The sequence below is a fragment of the Pteropus vampyrus genome, unplaced genomic scaffold (genome assembly GCF_000151845.1).
Source record: "Pteropus vampyrus isolate Shadow unplaced genomic scaffold, Pvam_2.0 Scaffold340, whole genome shotgun sequence".
NCBI classification, from domain to species: Eukaryota; Metazoa; Chordata; class Mammalia; order Chiroptera; family Pteropodidae; genus Pteropus; species Pteropus vampyrus.
In genome coordinates this window covers 3123723-3147601 of record NW_011889121.1, presented here as the reverse complement: position 1 = coordinate 3147601, position 23879 = coordinate 3123723, and positions in this window count along the sequence as shown.

Below are 23879 nucleotides of genomic sequence, written 5' to 3'. Positions count from 1 at the left end.
AATTGTTTATTTTAATTGAATTTGTATCCTGGTTGTATAAATAAATTTTAAAAAACTCATTTTAAATTTGTATAATATGCCTCCATTGCCAGAGATGTGCTGAGTCACAGATAAATAATTCACTTAGCCTGGAAACAGATGAACCAATTTCTGAAAGCTGCAGACATCTAAGTTTCCCTATACCTTTCCTTGTTGAGATTAGCTAGAACAGATGAATGATGGCATTCTAATCAACATACAAATGCGTATCCCTTTTAAATTTTCAGCAACCTGCCATGCTAAATTACTGATGTCATGCTTAGTTATATTATTCGTGTCGAGGGTCTTCTTGTCTTCTGCATCTAAGTATTGAAAATAATTGTGAATAGTTGATACTTTTTCCAGAAACATTCACACTGGCAAGTTATCACATCTCCTTTAAGAGATGTCAAATGCAGGGGAATGAGATAATTCTATTCCAAGTAATTTAAAAGTATGTTTGAATTCATTTTACCCAAACCACTAATGTACTCCAAGGATTTTTCTCTGATATTTATCCAACAGTGTAGATTACAAAGTATCTTAAGGAGCGTTTATTGAAATATATGCCTGGTCTATTCTCCAATATCCCTGAATAAAGACTATTTCCACCACCCCCTACTCCCCCCCAAAAAACAATAACTTAGATCCATAGAAATAATCGTACTTACATGGTTTATGTACATTTTAGTTAAAAGCTAATGTTGACTGTTGAATCAATAAATGTGCTTTAGTGACCTTGAATAATTTTTAAGAATACAGCTACAGGCTTCTTTTTGGTTGGAACAACAACCTTCCAGTGCTTCGCCAAAATGCCAACACAAAGGGAAAGAGGAGAGGCTCCTGCTATATGTTCTCTGGGCCTTTTAGAAAACATGGAGCTGTTCCTTTGGTCGTATACACGTGAATCTACAAGAGATGATATTGTAGACACCAATACACAGGGAATGAGCACTGTTCAAAAAGGAACTGTTACTATGGCAAGACTGGAAGAGTCTACAGTATAACCCAGCATATGGTTGGCATTGCTGTAAACAACCAAGTTAAGGGCAAGATTCTTGCCAAGAGAATTAATGTGTGTATTGAGCATATTAAGCACTTTAAGAGCCAAAATAGCTTCCTGAAACATGTGAAGGAAAATGATCAAAAAAAAGAAGGAAGCCAATGAGAAAGGTACCTGGGCTGAACTGAAGCACCAGCCTGCTGCATCCTGAGAAGCATACTGTGGAAGAACCAATGGAAAAAGCTTGAGCTGCTGGAATCCATTCCCTATGAATTCATTGTATGGTAAGTGTAGAGAAATAAAAGACCTCTAATGGAGTAAGTGTCCTCTCCCCCAAAGAAATATTTAAAGAAAACTTTGTATGCTAATTCATCGGGTGATATCTTTACTATTCAAATTTAGTATTTTTTTTCTTGCTGAAAGATGTGAGATGGTTTACTGTGCAACAAAGGGTATAGTCCATTGGTTAGGAAATCACATCTGTTTCATTACAGTTAAGCTCAGAAAAAGTTGATTACTCATAATTGCATCATAAATAGCTATATTTTAAGGATCAGGAACCTGCCTTTAAAGCCTGCTACTTAAAAATCGACTGTTTAAAGCAAAAGAAAAACTACAGCCACAGAACAAAAAGTTGTTTTCACTAAGGTTTCACAAATACATATAATAAAATATTTGTAGATCGAACAAACTAGATCAGAAAAGGAAAATGATTACTTGCATGCTGAACAAATTTCTCCTTGTATTATTCAGCTTAAATATCTTTTCTCAAAGAATTAACTTGTAAACTTCTTAAATTACTTGTCAAATTTACATATAGTGAAATAAGCAATATTTTAAGTGTACGATTCAATGATATTTGATTGTATACACACAAACACTCACATGTAATATACACACGTGTATTCTTCAGCGACTCAAGATAAAATCAAAAGACCTTGGTGCTCCCTTTTCTAGTTATATCTCACCCCAGATACACAATGACTGTTCTTATTTCTATAGCCATGGGTTAGATTTGTATGTTCTACCACTTCATCTAAATGGAATCGTAAAATATGTAATACTTTGTGTGTATCATCTTTTAGTCAACATTATGAGATTCATACATATTGGTGTGTGTATCAATAGTTCACTATTTTTATTGCTAAGTATTATGTAATTTCATGAATATACCAGAGTTTACTATCTTGTTGATAGACTTTGGGTTATTTCCAATTTGGGGTTATTATGAATGAAACTACTATAAACATACTCATACAAGTCTTTGTGTGGACAAAATTTTTAATTTCATTTAAGTAAATAGCAAGGAGTGGAATCTCTAGATCTAAAGGTGGTGTATATTTAACTGTTCAAAAAATTGCCAACCAGTTTCAAGGTGGTTGTTCCACTGTGGTTTTAGCTTTTATTTCCCTGATGCCTAATGACATTGAGAATCTTCACATGTAATTATTGACTATTTACATATCTTCTTTCATGTAGTATTTGTTCAAGTATGTTGCCATTTTTTATTAGTCATTTTTGAGAGATCTTTATATATTCTGGACACGAATCCTTTGTCAGATATGTATATTACTAACATTTTCAACCTCTCTATAGCCTGCATTTCTATTTTCATAAAAATGATTATGGAAAAACAGAATTTTTTTTATTTTAAAGTCCAATTTATCATTTTTCTTTAAGTTCAATTTTTTGTGTGCTTCTCTAAGAAATCTTTGCTGACTCCATGTTCACAAAGGTATTTTGAAATGTTTTCTTTTAAAAACTTTTATGGTTTTAACTTTTACATTTAGATCTCAAACTAAATTTTGTGTACCATATAAGGAAGGAGTCACGGTTAATTTTTTAATTACGTTTATTAAGTTTCTCCAGCCTGATTTGTTGAAGATATTTTCCTTTTCTCTTTGTATTACATTGATTTCTTTCTTGAAAATCAATTGATTGTATAAGTGTGAGTTTTTTTTTCCTGGATGATGCGTTCTATTCATTTGAGGTATTTGTCTATCTATTTATAATACCACAATATTTCAATTACTGTAGCATTATAGAAAGCCTCAAAATTAGGTAGCCTAAGCCTTTCGAAATGGAAACATAGTCATTGATTTTAAATCTTACTTATTTCTAAAATAAAAATGCCAAGACATATATTTCCCTCTATGTATTATTGCTTTAGTAGCATCCCACAAATTTCGGCATTCTATGTTTTCATCAGAATTCAGTTCAATACTTTTTCTAATTTCCTTTATGATGTATTAGTTACCCCATGGGTTATTTCGAAGAGTGTTAATTAATTTCCATTTGGGGCATCTTCTAAATATCTTACTATTGTTGATTTCTAATTTAATTCTGTTATGTTCAAAGAACGTACCCTGTTAGTGTTTAGTCTTTTCAAATTCATTAGTACATATTTATTGCCTAGGATATCATCTATTTATGTGAAAAATCCATGTGCACATGAAAAGTGTGTTCAGTAATTGTTGAGGTGGTCTATAAATGTGAATAAGGTTGAGCCGGTTAATAATTGTTCAAATATTCTACCTCCTTATGATCTTTTATCTACTTGTTTTATCAGTTACTGAGAAAGGATTAATGAAATCACCAACTATGATTTTGTTTTTTTGTGTCTGTGTATTTCTTATTTTAGTTATGTCAGTTTTTATTTCATCAATTTTGTAGCTATGTTATTTGGTGCATTTACTTTTAGGATTGTGATGTCTTCCTAGTGAATTGAAAGTTTTTGATATGGTCTAATTTAAGTCTCCCTTCTAAGCTTTTTGTTTTCTATTTGTCTGTATTTGTGCTTCTTTTTTTTCTCTCATTTATGGCATTTTTTGCATTATTTGAATATGTTTAGTCTTTTATATCATCTATTGAATTTTAATTGACACGTATTTGTCCTTATATTAGTTTTTGTTAAGATTACAATATGTATCCCTAATTTATCACAGTCTATGTAGGATTAATATTATACCATTTAATATAAAATTCAAAACATTTGAAAGACTATAATTCTATTTTCTTTCCTATACTTTGTGCTATTTTGTCAAATATTTAACTTCTACATATGTTAAAAATTTCACAATAAAATGTTATCATTTATGTTTTAAAAATCAGTTTTCTCTTAAAGAAATATAAAGAAATATATTCCACAATAAAATGTTATCATTTATGTTTTAAAAATCAGTTTTCTCTTAAAGAAATATATTTACCCACATATTTACCCACATATTTACCATTTCTATTGCTTTTCATTTTCTGTTGTAGATTTGAGTGTTTGTGCATGAGTGAGAGACAGAGACAGAGAGAAATAGGGGAGAGGGGAAAGGGAGAGAGAGAAAGAGAAAGAGGCAGACAGAGGGTGGGGAGGTAGAAACATGTTCTCTATCCTGGTGGTACAGATATACTAACTGGCCCTTTGGTTTAAAAAATATATAGGAGAGCTCAATCCAACTCACTTAATTCAGGAAAAACTGTGGGCTGGGCACAAAACCTTGACAAAAATCTCTTCAGGTCAACATTTGAGCCTATACTATTGATCGGGACAGTTGCTTTAAGGTTCTGAAGCCAGAGGTTATGAATCTCTTTGCCAGCTGGATTCAGTCTTGTAGTTTAACATGTGAGCTCTTCCATCTCATGGCAGTGAACAATTGGTGGAAATTACCTGACCTAGGCTCAGATGTGGCCAAGTGCAAACAGGCCAGCAACATGATGTGAAAGATGCCACATACCAAGGAATATGCAATTTGGAATGAGACTGGTGAAGTGGCCTGAACTGAAGTTGGCAGGTGCTTTGTCAAACAAACCTGGGCTTAAGACCAGAAAAAATCCAAGGCAAGGGTAGTAGCCAGGCAGCAAGGCAAGGTTTGAGGCAAAAATATGAGAAGGTTTTAAATGAGGATTGCCTTATTGAATGTGACACTAAGGGAGGTTGGAGGCCTGATGTGTCAGCAACAAAGAGAAAGACAGCCATGTCATTGAACAGGACTGATACAATATTGTCAGCGTAAATGCCAGTATTTTGTAGCTTATAAAATGATTATGTCTACAGGGAAAACCTCCAATCCTCACAGCTTTGTTGCAGTTTTAATGGAAGCAGGCATCTCACTCTCAGAGCCTGCTGCTTCTAGAGAAAAGACAAATTTAAAATTTCAACTCGCTTCTCAGAAGAGTTAGCCATGGTAGGATAAGAAGGCAATACAAGGCCACACATTTTCAATGCAGATTGTTTCGTAACTTTGGGAGCTTAAAGGAAAGCACTTAATTTCTCAAATTACTGCACAAAGTAATCTATGAAATGAAAATCCTTGCAAACTCCAAGTGCACTCAGAGAGCACTTGAAGTACTTGGCAATCATTCTGAAGCACTTTATTAAAACACTAAAGCTCAATAAACTCAGTATTCTCCAATGGGGGAACAAAAAAGAGATTTTAAATTACTCATGGAGGGTACAGGGATTGCTTCAGTTGATACTTTTAAAGTTTTCCTCTCTTCTCCACTGCATTAATGACTACACTTGACAAAGACTTTATTGCCCATAGATTTGTGTTAATGATTTGATTTTAGCAAAACGTTTCTGCTAAAGTTGTTTCATAAACTGCATGGCTTATTTTTGTCTGGGAAGCTCTTTATCTGTCCCCAGATCTGAATGATATTTTTGCTGGATAAAGTATTCTTGGTTGTAGATCCTGGGTTTTCATCACTTTTAATATTTTGTGCTAGGCCCTTCTGTCCTGCATAGTTTCTTTTGAGAAATCAGCTGCCAGTCTTATGGGTTTCCCCTTGTAGGTAACTCACTTCTTTTCTCTTGCTGTTTTTAAGTGTCTCTCTTTGTATTTAACCTTTGGCATTTTAATTATGATGTGTCTTGGTGTGGGCCTCTTTGGGTTCCTCTTTCTTGGGACTCTCTGAGCTTCCTGGAGTTGTATGTCTATTTCCTCCACAGCGTGAGGGAAGCTTTCCATCAATATTTCTTCAAATAGCTCTTCAACTTCTTGTTTTCCTTCAGGTACCCCTATGACACGGACATTTTTACATTTAACTGTGTTCCTTAGGCTCCTTAAATTATTACGATACTCTTGGCTTCTTTTTTCTTGCGATTCTGATTGAGTGTCCTTGGCTTCCCCGTTCTCTATATCGGTGGTTGGATCCTCTTCTTTATCCACTCTATTTAATCCCTGTAATACCCTCATTCATCTCAGATAATGTGTTCTTCATTTCTGACTGGTTCCTTTTATGATTTCCATTTTCATTTTTATGTTTTTTAATCTTTTTGTTAAAGTTCTCACTGAATTCATCTACAAGTCCCCTAAGTTCATTGAGCTTCTTTATAACCAGGTTTTGAACTATGCATCTTAGATTGCTTGACTCCATTATTCCTGGATTTCTGTTCTGTTCTCTTGTATGGTTTCTGCTTCTTTGTTTTCCCATTTCGGCTGCCTTTCTGTGTCCATTTCTATGTACTAAGCAAAGCTCCTAAGACTCCTGGCCGTCTTAGTGTGGCTTTGTATAGTAGGTGTCCAGTGGCACAGTCCTGAGAGGGGTTCAGCAGCAGGCCAAGTTTAGCCTCAGCCTATGTCTCTCTGGGGCCACCTGTTAAGATTCAGCAAGCAATCCACAGGTGCTATGGTTATAGTTGCCTCAAGAAACCACACCAGAAACCAAGGCCAGATGCCATCACTGTGAGTCTAGGCACTGCTCAGCAAGGAGAACTGGACTCACCAAGGATACCCCTGGATGTGGCTTGGGTGGGGCCACAAGTTGGGGGAGGCGGAGTTTCAGAGAATCCTCTGGGCGGAATGACCACTGTTATCCAGTTTGATGACGTGTCAGCTATGGTGTCAGCTCTGTGTCTACACACTGAAGTGGGGAGGGCTCACCACAGGAACACAATAGATACCGTTGGCACTTCTGTCCGAGGGAGCCTCAAGAGAGCTTGGCTTCCAGCCCGCACTCTGACATCTTGGTGTTCCCCTGTAAGTCCCTGGTGGCTCAGAGCAAACAGGTCCATCAATGTGGAAGTCCGCTCATGGACACGTCTCCTTTAAGAGGAGTCTGCAGCTGCCAGCTGCCACTGCCATAGCCTCTGTCCCACTCAGCTGCTGGTGACTGGGCAGCCTCATGTTCTCACCCCATCCTGCCTTCTACCATTGCAGGTTGATTAATTATTTCTCTCTCTAGTTTTAGTGCTTCTGTTCATCTAGATCCCAGGAGACTTTCCTTGCTCTTTGCCCTTGTTTCTGTCACAACTTTGATTTAGTCACAAGAAGGATGAACAAAGCCTCTATCATCTACACCATTTTTTTTCCCATCTCGTCCACCAAGGCCTTTAATAACATGTGAAACTGCTTGTGATACAGTATGATTTTTAAAAATTGGGAAATAATATTATGTTCGCATCATTTTAACTTTTGTATAAATTTCAGGCAAAGGCTGGAGGAAAAAGTTACTCTCATACAGTGCTGGTGGCAATGGAAAATGATACAACATCAAATGGAGGAGAATTTGGTAATACCTAACAAAACCACGTAGACATTTATCCTATAACTTAGTCTCACTTCTCATAATTTACCTTGAAGATATGACTCCAACAATGTGAAAATGCATATGCTCAAGGTTATTTATTGGAGTATTATGTGTAGTTACAAAATATTGGAAACTATCCAGATGCCCAAGCTTAAAAAGAGGTTGAATAAACTGTTACATATGCATAAGTGAGAATAATGCAACTGTAAAACAAAATGAGGAGGATCTCTATGAGCTGATACAGAATGATATCTAGGAGGATAATATTAAAAGGCAAAGTACAAAAGAGCATAAACATATGCTACCATTTGTGTATATGGAAGATAGAGAAATAAGAAAACATACACATGTCGGCTTATCTTTACAAAAAGAAACACAAAATACAATGGATAGGTTATACCTAATGGAGAAATAGGGTGAAAAGATATGGGTGGGAATGACATTACTTTGAGTGTATCTGAATATTTTTGACTTTCGAATGTATGTTAATGTTTTACATCTTCAAAAAGTAAAATCAATAAAAATGAGAAGGGAAAAAATCTAAAAGCGAAAGCAAATGGAAGTAAACAGACTTAATTTTATTTCAAATGAATATCATATCCACACTGAAAAGGAAGGAAGGAAGGAAGGAAGGAAGGAAGGAAGGAAGGAAGGAAGGAAGGAAGGAAGGAAGGAAGGAAGGATGGAAGGAAGGGAGGATGGACTAATCCAATTAATTTAGGAATGAGGAATTTGACTATATATTCGTAGTCTTTGACAGGGCTGTGAGAAAGGGAGATTTGCAAACAAATTTCAATTTCTTTTTTAAAAAATGTGTTTACTGTATGGTATGGAGTAAGCAATGCAAACTCTTTCACATGTATTATAAAATTAAGCACGTGAATAAAACTAATGATGTTGTTGGGAGCCAGTGTTCTCACTGTGCAAGAAAGGACATGAAAATACGAAATATGGAGAAGGCAATAGAGAACACTGTGGAAATGGATTAGAATTGGAGGTGTCACTGTGAATCCATGATTTCTAAAATATGCATATGTGTATATGTATTTGTTTATGTGTACATGTATGTTTGGATGTATATTTAGATGTATGTGTATATGCAGGCATATTTTTCTAGTTCTACCCAGTAAGAGAGCCAAAAAAGCAAAGTCACCCCAGGAACAATGAGCACACATAACACTAAGATCTAGGTCTCCAATACCATTTGTCATGAGTCGGGACTCCTTGGAGAGATGAAAAATTCCAGGAATGAGGCAGGGTAGATTCAAGATGAGCCTGGAGCATCTTGTTATGTCTGAAAGTAAGAAAGAATAAAGAAATAAAATAATGGGTCTATTTGTAAGGGCATAAGAACTAACTTGACAGGGTTCCTACTAGCCAAATCTAGAATGATTTAAGCATCAAAATATTTCAGAAACTTAACGATCCATTAATAAAATAGAAATTCATGAGTCCATAATTATGATAAATTGATACATAAATGAATGGGTATGAGGTGGTGTAGGAGAGCCCTGGCTTACAGGAGAATTCTAAGGACTGATTGGTAAATGTGAAGGGAACACTGGAGTTGGAAAATCATTATTTTGCAATCATAATAATAAAAATTGGGTCAATCAAGAATCATTAATAGATGCTAAATCTAAGGGGGAAGTTTTGATGATGAGAGGGATATCGTGGCCTTGAGGTGTCTCCTCACACATTGCTTATGAGTTTCAAGGGAAGAAAAAATATAATTACACATTAGAATAATTGGAAAATATTTGATAAAGTGATAAAATTAATATTACCAATGAAAGATAGCTGTGAAGACTGAAAATTGGAATCCAATCATTAGAAAATACCAGACAAACCCCAGATGAGGGACAGGTCAGATAAAAGATACATGCATATGCATGTTCGTAACATCTTATTCATAATAGCTTTTAACTGGATACAACTAAAATGCTCACCAACCAAAATGTTCACCAATAGTGAATGCATAAAGTGTGTGGTATAGCCACGCAATGGAATAATATTCAACAATAAAAAGGAACACATTTCTGATATATTCAAAAACATGAATGAATATCAAAAGCATTTTGCTGAGTGAAAGAAGCCAGACTAAAAGATTACGCACTGTATGTTTCCATTTATTAGAATTTTGAAAATTAGCGAAACTAGTTTATGGAGATAGGAAGTAGATGAGTGTTGCCTGGGCAGGACTAGTGGTGGGAACAGAATGCAAACATGCATAAAGGAACTGTTCTGGTGTGATGGAAATGCTCTATATCTAGAATGGGTGGTGGTTATATGCATGAATATATTGGACAAATATATAGCATAGTTTACATACAATTAGGATATTCTATTGTGTCTAAACTCTACCTTACTAAAGCTTATTCAAAAAAGTGAAGGGAAGGTATAATAAAGGGAAAAAATTGGAAAGGTATACAACAGAATAATCACACTGGTGACGGGATGGCTCTTATTTTCACTTTTATACTTTCTGCATTAATACATTTTGTCTAATGAGAAAAATCTCAATATTTAAAATAAGTTTATGTTTGTGTTTAAAGGCACTATATTTTATTTTGTGGATGACAATAATGTATGACATTTAAGATTCTTCTCTGTGAGGTGTGATGTAGTGGCAAACTTATCACTCAACTGAGAGACGTGGGTTCTCATTCTGATTACTCTTTTGACTGCTACACATTTTTGTCAAAGTCATTTTGACCTCTCTAAGTTGTTTCCTTATCTGAAAAATGTAGGCAGTTGATTTACCTTAAATCAAAAGTTTCACATGAAAGCTTTGGTATCAATTTAAGAACATAATATGTGAATCTCCTTAATCGAATATCTTAAAAATATCAGTAATGTATTTGCATATTCAACACTCTTTGAACTTGCATTACATGTTTTTCTTATAAGCCATAAGGGCATAAACACCTGAGGCCAATTTAGAGGGCTTGACAAAAAAATGAGACTTATGATCATCTTTAGTTTATTACAGTACAAAAGGTACTACTCACTTTGTTTATTAAAGAAAAAAAAAATAGTCTTTTCCTTCAGTATTTTCTCTGAACACTGGAAATATTTTAAGTTCCTGTTAGAGACAATAGAAACCTTCACATGTATAATCACATTAACGACCTCTTTTTCTTCTCCAGTGAAAGAATCATCAGCTATAAAAGTTGCATATCCACTTTTTCTTTGTTGAGTGAAATTGGCTTTTGACTCCTCTGATTACATGATAATTGAATCAGATTCTGGTTCTAAGCGATATGTTTCCTTTGCTTTTCCATTTGTTTATTGTTGTTTGTGTTGCTGCAAATGCATTAAAACTGGATGCTGATGTAAAGAGCTGAATTCTGACTGTCAGATGGGAAGAGCAAGCTTGCTGGCTGCAGATGCCATTTTCACTCCGAATCTTTCAAGTGTAGATTTTTCTCTGTAATTTTTTTCTCCAAGACATGTTTTTCTCTTCAAATCGCATAACGACTTTCAGAAGGTAGAAAATAATGAGGAGAGGCTTTTTTTCCCCCATCACCACATATATCAGATGGCTGCATTGTTGCCACAAAATAATAGGAAAAAGTTCTAAATTGGATCTAGCAACGCTTTATGTCACATAAAGTAGACTTTTAGCTGGATCTTTTATGATTTCATTGAGAACTAAATAAATTTAGTCAATATTCTAGATGTTGGTTCTATAAAAGTCTACATTTTATTTACATTTTCCAAATTTGGCTAAAGGGCTTGTTGTCCTAGTTATTGAAGGAATCAGGAAGAATGCAGTTCAGTATTTCATGTTTGGTTTTCACAATGCTCATATGTAAGACCCAGGAATCTCATTGATGTAACAGGAAGTGACTTAATAAGCCTAATTCTTAACAATAATACATTCTGGGAAATATACACTCAACTGTGATCTTTGCCTTCAACAATTGACGAATGACTTGAATATGCCCAAGAGTGCTGTTCTCGGCATTGTTCAGCGTAAGGAGACGGAAGCAGCTGGTACTATTGTGTATGCTTCAGATCACAAGAAATTGAGAGTATATCCTGTTTCTACTGTATCCGGAAAATCTCCATTGAATCTCACAAAATTAGGAGCCAAACTATTTTGCAAGCTTTTAGTTTCTCATTATAATGAGATATAATACTTATGACTCCAAAATTTATTTCACTTCTGGAGATTTCTGTAATTTGGGAAAGATAGTGAGAAAGCATTATTAAGACAAAAGTAAAACAACATGGTGATGTTCTAAGCTATAAACAGTCATGGTTCTCCTACCTTCTCTTTCAGTGAAACACAGATGTTACATTTTGCAACAGACCTTCTGTGGTAATGTGTTTAAGAATAAACTCCTGCAGTTTCACTGAAACTAATTTACCTGCTTTTGATTAGAAATGCTTAGCATTTTAAGAGCCTGGGAGGAAACACGGGAAGAAGCAATCATCCAATCACTGTTACTTCATGGATACAGCAAGGAAAATTACTTGAATTAAGGTCTATGCCCAAATCTGTTCTCACACTTCTCAAGAGATTTCTCACTGAGGCCCTTTGACCCAGCTAAGGAAATAATATGGTGTTTTGCTAAGTATTGACTCTTAAATGCCAGAAAATCCACAGGAGATGCTTGATGGTTGGTGAATTATTGCAAAAAGATGTAGAAAGAAAAATCATACCTTGATATTTTAGCATCGTTTGTTGACAGAATTCAACATGTAGCTGTTGTTTGACTTTCCATATGATGGAATCGGGATAACAGGAGTTAGCTGATTATTCCTAGTTCAGAAAGCTGGCAGAGAAAGTTAAACAAAAATTAGGTAGTGGGAGCAAAGTTAGACTCTCTGAATAACATCACATAAAATGGAGTTCCTCAATCCTAACTCCACATTTAGGATCACCTGGAGAGTTGTTAATAATGCCTGGACCTTGATATTGACAAATAAATCCATATATCCAGGGACTGTCATGGGCATGTGCAGTCACAGTTGAGAATCACTGATTTAGATGGTCCTAACTTTTTTTTTTTTGGTTTATACTTGTGACAGGGAAATTTTAAATTGAGAATATTTAATTAATTGTTTAAAAATATTTTCTCTACCCAAAGAGGATTTGTACAGTTTGGGGGTATTTATTTAATAAAGCAATACTATGCTAAAACATACTTAAAATATGATCATCTTGTCTGACATATGATATAAACTCAATAAATGTTAGGTGTTTTTTTTTGTTTTTTTTTTTTAGTAAGTCTATGTATTTATAGATACACACATATGCACACAAAGACACATACATAGTCATTACATGACACTAAATAAGTGTGTTTTTTTTCATGGAAATATGGAATCATTCTCACTTTCTATTATTTTTTGAATGACAATCACTTGTTTTCCCACAGAGAAAAATTCCCGATTTGAGTTTTAGCAGTCTTTTAAAGACTTTTTTTATTTGCAATTATAAAAAGACTAAGACATCTATATCAGAATATTTTTGGTTTTAAGTAACAAAAATCTTTAACAAAGATGACACTTATTGGCTCAATATTCTAAAAATTCCAAAGGTGTTTAGGTTGTACATTGAGGGAAGGCTTCAAGTTAGAATTGATTCGGCAGTATAAAAAAGTCACCAAAAGCAAATTCCTTTTTGTGTCTCCACTCTGCCTTTCATGGGGTTGCCCTATTGCTGGGACTAGCTCCCCTACCTCTTTCAAGATGGCTGCCAACATTACCTGGGCCACAAGCTTCCTAGTTCTCAGTGAGCAAGTGAGAGCTTCTCTTCTTCCAACCACAAAACAAAGTCCTGGGCAACACTTTACTTAGACCAGGTCATACGACATAATCATCTTTAAACCAATATTTGGTCCAGAACTGGAAATAGGAGGATGTGTTGGGGGTGGGGCGGAGATGGCTAGCCCCACCCAAATGACGTGGTTGCCTCCTGCGTGTATGTGTGTCTTGGGGGCGGTGGTCATAGTGGTGATGATGGTAACTAGGTAGATTTCAAGGAAAGAAATTATCAATGTCTATTTCACTGATCGAAATGGCATCTTAAACAACTCATTAAACAAGCATTAATAAACCATATTTCATGAACATGTATGAATATTTTTGTTGTCCAACATATATGGCTATATTATTAGATGGAATTAAGCTACAACGGTAGTTTTCCTTTTTAGATTCATGGAGGATGTAAGATATTCAGCACACTATTTTATATAAATTTATGAAACTACATCAACTATAATTTTGAGTAAATTAAAAACAGTTTTGCCACTGTTACCTCCCTTGTCTTATTGAAATATTACACTGGAGATAATGCATATAGTATAGAGGTTCCTAAACTTTCTCACACCAAGATGCTCAAAGTGTTTCAGTAATATTTTCATGTGGGATCCTGGGCCAAAATAAATATGTAAGAGTTCTGTTTATTGAGTTGTTAAGGCCAAACAATTTAATAAGTATTTTTGTGCTAAAGATTTAGTAGCCATTTGGTAAAAATGAATAAATAAAAATAATAAAAAATGTAATAATACATATAGATTGAAAGAAAAAAAAACAGAACTTTGGTTTTATTCATAAATAACCACAAGATGCATTGCCTGTTGGGCACTGCACACCTCAAACCTTGGAATCCGTTTGGATAACATTACCATCATTTATTGTCCCGCATTGATTTTTATACAGTACTTCCTTTTTATTACAGAAACTACCCAAATCCAACTTTACAAAGATATGATATTTAAGGAGACCAAAGTTGTGCCTTTCGGGATATCGACTTTAAGTTGGTTTTTAAGAAAAAAACGACTCAGAAAGAACATTTGACCATCCTCTTTTCCTTCCCAAGAGATTCAGATGGAGAGACCCACTCCAGGAAGGAAATTTTAATTTATTCACCTTAGCCTATTTTGAATTAAGCATGGTAAGAACGTGCCAAGCAGGAGCCTGTTAACTAGATCAGCCCGTCTCCCATTGTTTCTGGGTTGCCTAGCAAAAATTCATCTGCCATGTACATTCTACTCTTCCCCAACTACCTATAATTTGCCTACTTTTTTTGAAATCTCAGACTCCCTATCCCCCTTCTCCTTTGTCCAAAATTGCATATATACCCAATTTTACCCCACTGTCTTTAGAATTTTCATGCTTATGTGAATTCCCCATGCGCATATTAAAATTTAATTTTCTCCTGTTAATTTGATGATTAGCCCACCTAGAAAAACTTACAAGGTGGGAGAAAAAGTATCCTCCCTCCACAACATAATCAAAGGGAATTTCATGTGATCTAATGATAAAAGTGCAAACTACTTTGTCCTAGTAGTTTGCACTGTGTCTGACAGATGTTGCTAGACTTTTCAAAATTTAAAACATCTCTTAGTGTCCTGGGTTATCTTGGTGAATAGTTTGAGAACTGCAGTTATAGTTGTAACAAAAGACAAAATAAAAGTCAGAATTTAAAAATGAGATTTCAAAATTAAAAATACAAGGAAATGATAGCTAGTACTTAAAATAAAAAAGCCAATCACCTTTCAAATATCTTCTTATTAAGTTAAATATTTGATTTGTATAACAAAGTTTTTATTTATATACCCCCCAAAAAACATACACAATAGAAAAAGTGCCTTATATTATATAAATTAATCTTTGAAATTTTTCAAACCCTCTATTACTTCAGTAAATTAGCATTGTATACTCAACCATAGAATTACAAACTCATTCTAGTGAAAACTGGGGAGAGGCCAGTCCAAGAAGAGATACAAACACACACTACTGTAAATTAGAAATTTTAGTACCCTTCTAACTTAACTAGTACTAGTACCAATGGCAATTATTGCTGGAACCACTGGCTTTATTGATTTATCTCACATCTGTGACCAAGGAGATATTAGAACATAAAAAAATTCATCCCCTCTGGATTTCCTCTTACATTGCCTGGTTGTCACAGAATTAGGACAGATAGAGTGCTATTTTATTTTCCTCTTAAAAAAAAAGTAAAAATCCATAGGCTAATGTATCACAGTAAAATTTAGAAGGAGAAAAATCAACTGTCAGTAAGATATTTTGTAATAAATCTTATAGTAGTGACCTTGTTTGGCTGCTATAACTGCAAAAAGAAGAGAAGCCCGTCAAAATCGCATGCATGATTAATTTATTTCATACAGAGCCCATGATGTCTTTAGAATATATTTGCTAAGGTGCTGCAGTGATAAGAAGGTAAACAAATGATAGAGCTCAAGTAAGGAGTTTCAGAAGTTCTTAACAGAGACACACGCAGTTAATTTCTTAGTTTCTGTTAACTATACAAACTGAAGTACTAATACCAGAATATACATTGTAAGGAAAAAATGACATTCAGATTGTAGGCTGAAGGTATGAAAACGGGCGCTATGTAGTAGATTTTATTAATGAATCATCCTATAAAAGGATTGTGCATTATGCTCTACTGACAAAAGTTTTGCTTGGTAATATGATTTGTTTTGGCCAAGTGATATGTCACTTTTTAGTACAAATTTTAAGACTGAATGTCATATGTTCTTTATCACTCTGCCACAATGACCAACACTATTCCAGACTGAGGCTGCTCCCTCAGTGTAGAGCATAGCTGCATCTAACCTTTGATGGTCATGTAGAATGACTGAGCCACTGAGATATTCAGGATGTTTGTCACTGCAATATAACCTAACCTGCCTTGATTGGGGCAAGTTATTAGCCGTTAGTATTAGCACAAACTAAAAGCAGGGGAAATAGAGAAAGAAGAACAAAAAAGCACTTACTTTCATAATGGGTATATCAAGGCTTTATAAGCATGTGAAAGAATCAGGCTTAGAAATGGAGAAAGAAGGAAAGAAAACTTTGGTAATAACCTCATTGTTAGAATTCATGGCCTCAGACTATAATGAATAACCACAGATCTCATGATTACCCTGGAATAGTCACTGTCATATATTTTCTCTGAGCTCAGAGAGTTTCAATTGCTTTCTCATGACCACACAGTTAGTAAGCGACAAGCTCAAATGCATTGCTTTCGATTATATTACATTGTCACCTAAACAAAAAGCATGAGCATCTGGCTAAGTGTGGCACCTGCTCAGATTTCCCTTGAAGAGAGAAGCTGCTGTGAGGAGTGCAATAAACTTAGAGTTTTTAGCTGTAGTGCCCTCAGGATTCAGGATTTGCTGTAGACTTTTGAGCCAAGGATATTATCCCTAAGAAGTTTCTCCCACATCCCATCCCCGATCCCAGTAGGGATCTTTGGGTCTGACGATTTCTGCCCAATACAATGACTCGTCTATGGATAATCTTTATTCTGGAACTCTTTGTTGGAATGTTGAAACTTTTCCAGAGCTGCATTGTGGTCTGAAGATCTTCCAATCCCCTCCTCCTATTTTCCTCTTCTCCCTTCATGGGTGTCAGACCTGTATCATGATCTGAAGGCTTTCTCTGCCTACTCCTGCTCCCCCACCCCTCATGTTACATAAGTTTCACTTGTGAAACAAAATAATTCTGACTATTATTAAAATGGTAAGGAAGACTATTCAGGAGTTCTGTGATAGATGTCAACACTATCACAATAGGGGAGAGAGATTGGGCTTAACTTTGAATACAGCTAAGACAGTTGGGGATTTAAAGACAATGAGCAGAATGAGGGGAATCAGTGGATGGAAAATTACTAAGAGGAGAACATCAAGGGTAGGAGGTTGCTTGCTAAACTGACTTAACAGGATTCTTGCTGATTCTTACCAGGGCGATCAGATATCAAGGGTGGAGGGAATCTCACTAAACTGACTTAGCAGAATTCTTACTAAAACTGGACTGAGTAGGCCAAAGACAATGAGACCTAGTAGAAAAGAGTGCTCAGAGGAGCCTAACTAAAGTTGGTCCAGGAGAGTCTTTATCACATTCCAATACTTCTTATTCCATCTTGGCATCTAATTCCTGGAGGCCCTGAATTGACACACTAAGTGAACTTAGAAGTTTGATTAGTACCCTGTTCTGTGGCAAAATTTGTAGACCTTTATGCCTAGATTACTATAGCTTGAAGGATAGTTTTAAGAAAAAGAAAAAGTTAGAGGCTTGTGCTGGTAATGTGCTGCTATCTATGGGCTGTTTCCTCTATGTTAAGCTCAGCAGACAGGAGTTTACACAGATTGTCTCATTTAATGCTCATATAATGTTGCCAGTTGGATTATTATGATCATTTTTATTTTATACATGAAGACACTAAAGCTTAGATGAAATGACTTGTGTAAGATAATTCTTCCAATACACGGCAGAGGCAAGATTAAACAATTGAAACAGCAAACAAATCACATTGACCAGCTTAAACTAGTTCTGTTCTCTTAAAGCTGATAAGTAACTAATAACAATTTTTGAGTCATTTTACAGAGACAGCATCACGTATGTGCCACCTCTGTCCTCCAGCCGTACCCAGAACCAAAGTCTTGTGCCCTGCTCCACAGAACCAAAGGATTGCGACTTGACTAGAACTTGAGCACTGGAACCTTTTCTGAAGCAAAGGATCTGTTGTACAAGAAGATCCAATGCTGAAGCCTCTTACCATAAATGGCCAAGTTCCAAAACTCTCCAATCAAACTCAACTCGCCAGTGCTTCCTCATAACTGTTCCCCCTAACTTCTTAAAGCCCTCCAATTGGGGAATTTGGGCTTTAAGCAATACAGCTTCCCATTCTCCTTCCTTAGTGCTCTGCAAATAAAGTGACCATAATTTCTCCATTGCAGAACTTGGTGTTCAATATGTGACTCTGCTGCTGCCAAGTGGACATTTTCTGTCCAGTAATATTATCAATATTTACTCATAGTGAAAATCTTAGCTGATAAATTATTGTTATGCAGATTTACTGAGTATGAGGAAAAAGGTATAACATTTGGAGTCTGCTTTATGGTAGGAAGTAATTGAGAAATAAGAGGCTTTGTGAGTATTACATTGTGACTATAATATTTTATGCATACTATTCTCATTGTTATGCCATGCCCCTAGAGAATAAAACCTATTGGGCTAAAATGGAAAGTCGCAATTTGGGTATACGTTTCCTTGGATAGGGAGTTGTATGGCTAACGAATATGATAACTGTACAAGATAGGAGAGAGAGAGAAAAATAAATGTCTCTAGATTCAACTTATATTCAGAGTAATTTTTATTTCTTTTGGATAAAAAGATTCTGAGAATGCGTGGCCTTGGACCTAGATTGTGACTTTCAGCTGTCTAGACTAGATTAGAAACTACTTGTGTCAGATAGTATTCCCACTTCTGTAATTGCTCCTTTGCAGCACCTATTCTACCTGGCAGTGGACAATTGAGAGAGGTGGTGATAATGTAATGAAATTAAATAAGGAAGCAGCAGGTTGAGAGACATCAATGTCAATAGTCTAATTGGCATTGCCTGGTTTCTCATCCATACCTAAACCTTGACTCCTAGCCCATTGAGGCTTCATGAAACCTATTCCAGATATACAACCTTGGCCTGAGTTGAGAATGGATCATTCATTCTTTAATTCATGAAACAAATATTGTGCATTGTAGCTGATAATATCATTGCTGTGCCCAGATCCCTCAGATTCCTTTTTACCATGTACATGTGTACCTTTGTACCCTTTGGTATGCTTTTGCTTCCAACAGCCAGAAACTTTGGGTCTTTTCCGCAGGATTGCCCTTGGGCTATTGGTGCCTCTTTGCTTTAGTTCATACACAGAGCCGAAAGTACATGGGAATTTAAAGTCTCTGTTTGACTGACAGGGCATGAAAACCCTGTTTTCCTTTCTTGGGTCAAGATAATCCAGAGGCCTTAAGAGAGAAATTTATAGCAATACAGGCCTACCTCAAGAAATAAGAGAAAGCTTAAATAAACTGTCTAACTTTACACTTAAAAGAACTAGGAAAGGAACAGCAAAGCCCAAAGTGAGTAGAAGGAAGGAAATAATAAAGATCAGAGCAGAAATAAACAAAATAAAGTCTGAAAAACAATACAAAAGATTAATGAAACCAAGAGCTGGTTCTTGGAAAGGATAAACAAAATTGATAAACCCTTAACCAAACGCATCAAGAAAAAAAAGAGAGAGGACCCAAATAAATAAAATCAGAAATGAAAGAGTAGAAGTAAATATGGACTCCACAGAAATGCAAAGGATCATAAGAAAACACTATACACAATCTTATGCTAACAAATTGAACAATCTGGAAGAAATGGATACATTCTTAGAAACATACAATCTCCCAAGACTAAATCAAGAAGAAACAGAAAATGTAAACCGACCGATTACCGCCAATGAAATTGAATTGGTAATAAAAAAAAACCTCTCAAAAAAACAAAAGTCCTGGCCTTTTGAGCCATGCTTCTTTTGCTCAGGCCTACTTCCATGTCTGGAAGTGTATTTTTCCTTCTAATAAAACTTTTCTTTAAAAAAAAAAAAAAGTCCTGGACTAGATGGCTTATCAATGTATTTTACCAAACATTCAAAGAATTAATACCTATTATTCTCAAACTATTCCAAAAAATGCTCATGGATACGAAGAATCAACATCGTTAAAATGGCCATACTACCCAAGCAATCTATAGATTCAACACAATCTCTATCAAAATACCAATGGCACTTTTCAGAGAACCAGAACAAAGTATCCAAAAATTTAAATGGAACCATGAAAGATCCTGAATAGCCACAGCAATCTTGAGAAAGAAGAATAAAGTTGGTAGTATCATACTACCTGATAGCAAACTATACTACGAGGCTACAATAATCAAAACAGCATGGCACTGGCATAAAAACAGAGACACAGTTCAATGGAACTGAATAGAGAGCCCAGAAATAAATCCATGTCTATATGCTTATTTACTGTATGACAAAGGAGGTGAGAATATACAATGGGGTAAAGACAATATCTTCAATAAATGGTGTTGGGAAAACTGGACAGATACATGCAAAACAATGAAACTGATCACCTTCTTGCACTGCATGTATATAAGAATAGATTCAAAATGGATTAAAGATTTAAATGTAAGACCTGAAACCATAAAACTTCTAGAAGAAAACATAGGCAGTAATCTCTCTGATATTGTTACTAATTATTTCTTCTTGGATATATCTCTTTAGCCAAGGGAAAGAATAAACAAATAGGATTACATCAAACTAAAAAGCTTTTGCACAGCAAAGGAAACTATCAACAAAACGAAAAGTCACTTTACGGAATGGGAGAAGATATTCACCTATGATATATCTGATAAGGGGTTAATATCCAAAATTTATAAAGAACTCATAGAACTCAACAACAACAAAAACAAACAATCCAATTAAAAAATGGGCAGAAGACCTGAACAGATACTTCTCCAAAGAGGAAATACAGATGGCTATTAGACATATGAAAAGATGCTCAAGGTCACTAACCATCAGAGAAATGCAAATTCAAACCGCTATGAGATATCACCTCACACCTGTCAGAATGGTCATCATCAATAAATAAACAATAAGTGTTGGCAAGGATGTGGAGAAAAGGGAACTCTCATAGATTGTTGGTGGGATTGCAAATTGGTACAGCCACTATGGAAAACAGTCTGGAGGCGCCTCCAGAAATTAAAAGTGGAACTTCCTTTGGACATATCAAATGCACTTCTGGATATTCAGCCAAAGAAAACCAAAACACTAATTCGTAAAGATCTATGTATCCCTATGTTCACGGCATCATTATTCACAATAGCTAAGATACAGAATCAAACTAAATGCCCATCAACAGGCAATTGGGCAAAGAAGTTATGGCTCATGTATACAATGGAATATTACTCAACCATAAAAAAATGAAATTCTATCATTTCCAACAACATGGATGGACATAGAATTCTGACGAAATAAGTCAGACAAAGATAAATACCATATGATTTCACTTATATGTGGAATCTAAGGAACAAAAAGAACAAACTAATTGAAAACAGACTTACAAATACAGAAGACAATCTGGTGACAGGCAGAGGAAAGGGGGGTGGGGGGTGCTGAGAGAAAGGGGTGAAGAGTTAAAGAAATAGTTGAGAGGTGGTCACAGGGATGGTGAGAGTGGCATAGAGAATGTAGTCAGCAGTAATGTAATAGCTATGTGTAGAGCCAGATGGGTAATAATTGGGGGGATCATTTTATAAACTGTATAAATGTCTAACCGATATACTGTATACTTGGAACTAATAATAATATAAAACAAAATGCAAAAAAAAAAAAACAGAAAAAGATAACCCTTAGGCTTAACTTTCACTCCAGAGTTACCCTATGGAATCAGATCTTATCCTTCACAGAAATTTCCCTGAAATCACATCTCTGATTGCCCAACTCCCTTACCAGGTTCCTCTGGGTTGGAAACACTACCTTAATAAATCACACAGGATTCCTTCTTTTCCAGTCTGTTTTTAAACTTAAGAAAAGCACCTACTAATCTAAGTCACGATGTTAAGCAATAACAATGACTCTTGCCTTCAAAGAAGTAATTGAATAATCACAATATTTTTGCTGTAACAAGGCTGATGTATATTACGAAATGATATTGAGAAGGGATTGGTTATCATTAGCAAGTCTCCTCAGAGAAGTTAACATTTAAGCAAATTCTTAAAGGGTGAATGAATGAGTAGGTATCCACTAGGACAAAAGGAAATGAAGGGCATTTTAAAGGAAACAGACTCTGCTTTGATAATAGTTTCCCTGGAAAGGAATTTTGTAGACTTCATTTTATTCCGGAGAGAGAGCTCCATTGTGAACTCTAGGAAGGGAAAGAACCTTTCTGAATTATACAGGTGAAGATGGAGAATTAATACCCTCAGAAAATATCTTTAATACAAAATAGGTTTGTAAACTAGTTTGGATTAACATTTGGAAGAAGGAAATCACATAGCACCCTGTTAACCATTGTAGAAATTGCTTAGCCTAGGGCCTGTCAGACTGTGGGAAAAATAAATAACCAAGACAGAAATAATAATAACATACAATGAGTAAGAGTCACAAGATGTATGGCTTCCACCTCTGCACACCAAGATAACCTATTGACACACATTGTTGAGATGTTTTTCAGCCCACAAAGTGAACAACCGCCCCACTGCAATCTCGCTTAAACCAGACAAGGTGACGCACAAGAGGGAAGCTGATAACTAGAAGATGAAAATTAACAGCTTACCTAATCAAGAACCAATTAGCAAGACCCATGATCCCAAACCCCTTACTCATGATTACTCATGATTTGTGCTCTATAAAACCTCTTGTCTATAAGCTATCAAGGAGTTCGAATTTTGAGCACTATCTTGCCCTTCTCCTGGATGGCGCCACTCATAATAGCCATGTCCTTCCTCATAGCATAGCCCTTTGTCAGTTTCATTGATTAACTGGGAACAGGTGAACAAACTCTCACTTGAGTGGTTCAATCACACAGGTTATATCACTAGTGTTTAATATAGGACTTAAGACAGTGTTTAAAAAATTTTTTGACAAGTGAACCCATTTCTAGAATGCATTCTGGCCTTTCTCAGTTTTTGGCCATCTTCACTAAGTTTAACAATAATTATAAGAGAATCCTTGAACCATAAAACAATGATGGCAGTGACTTAAATTACCGAGGCCATCTGCATATAATACAAAGTTACTCAATAGCCTAACATGTTCTTTCTTTTTTAATGTGCCAATTTACAAAAGTGGTATTTAATCTATCTCGCTTAATATTCTAAAGTCCCTACTGTTTTACAGGCACTCTGCAATGTTCTGGTTATGAATCGTAGTCATTATAAACTTAGAATTTCGAATTTGGATTTTAATACATACTCAGTTGCTAATTACGTGACTTTGAGCAAATTATTCACCTCCATAAGAATAAACACAGTGTCTTCCTCACAGAATACTGTGAAGAATAATATATGAGTTAATGTATGGAAAATTCAAATCACAGTGCCTGACACACAGTGCTCAATAAGTGTTAATTGTCACTAGTGTTTGTATTATGGCTGTAGTTGTTGTTTCATTATTCTGTCATACAACAGATTTGCATAGGTTCTGTGACTTTTTTTTGCTGTAGTCAAACTTTTATTGTGTTCCATTCTTCTGAAAGATTAAGAAGCATGAATAATTATAGCCTACATTTACAGAAATCTTGACATACCAATCAGCTACAGAATGCTTAGTTTCCTCATTCATCTCAAAATCAAACAATTAACTCTACATCTTGGCAAGACAAATTCATATGTAATCTGTAGGCTTTCACTTAGTGAATGACTGTGTAGAATTTCACTGTAACCAAAGGCACTGCTGAGTGCTGAAACTTCTCTCTAGCAAACAAGGAGAAACAAATGCCTTTTACATAGGAAAAAAAAACTTTAAAAATA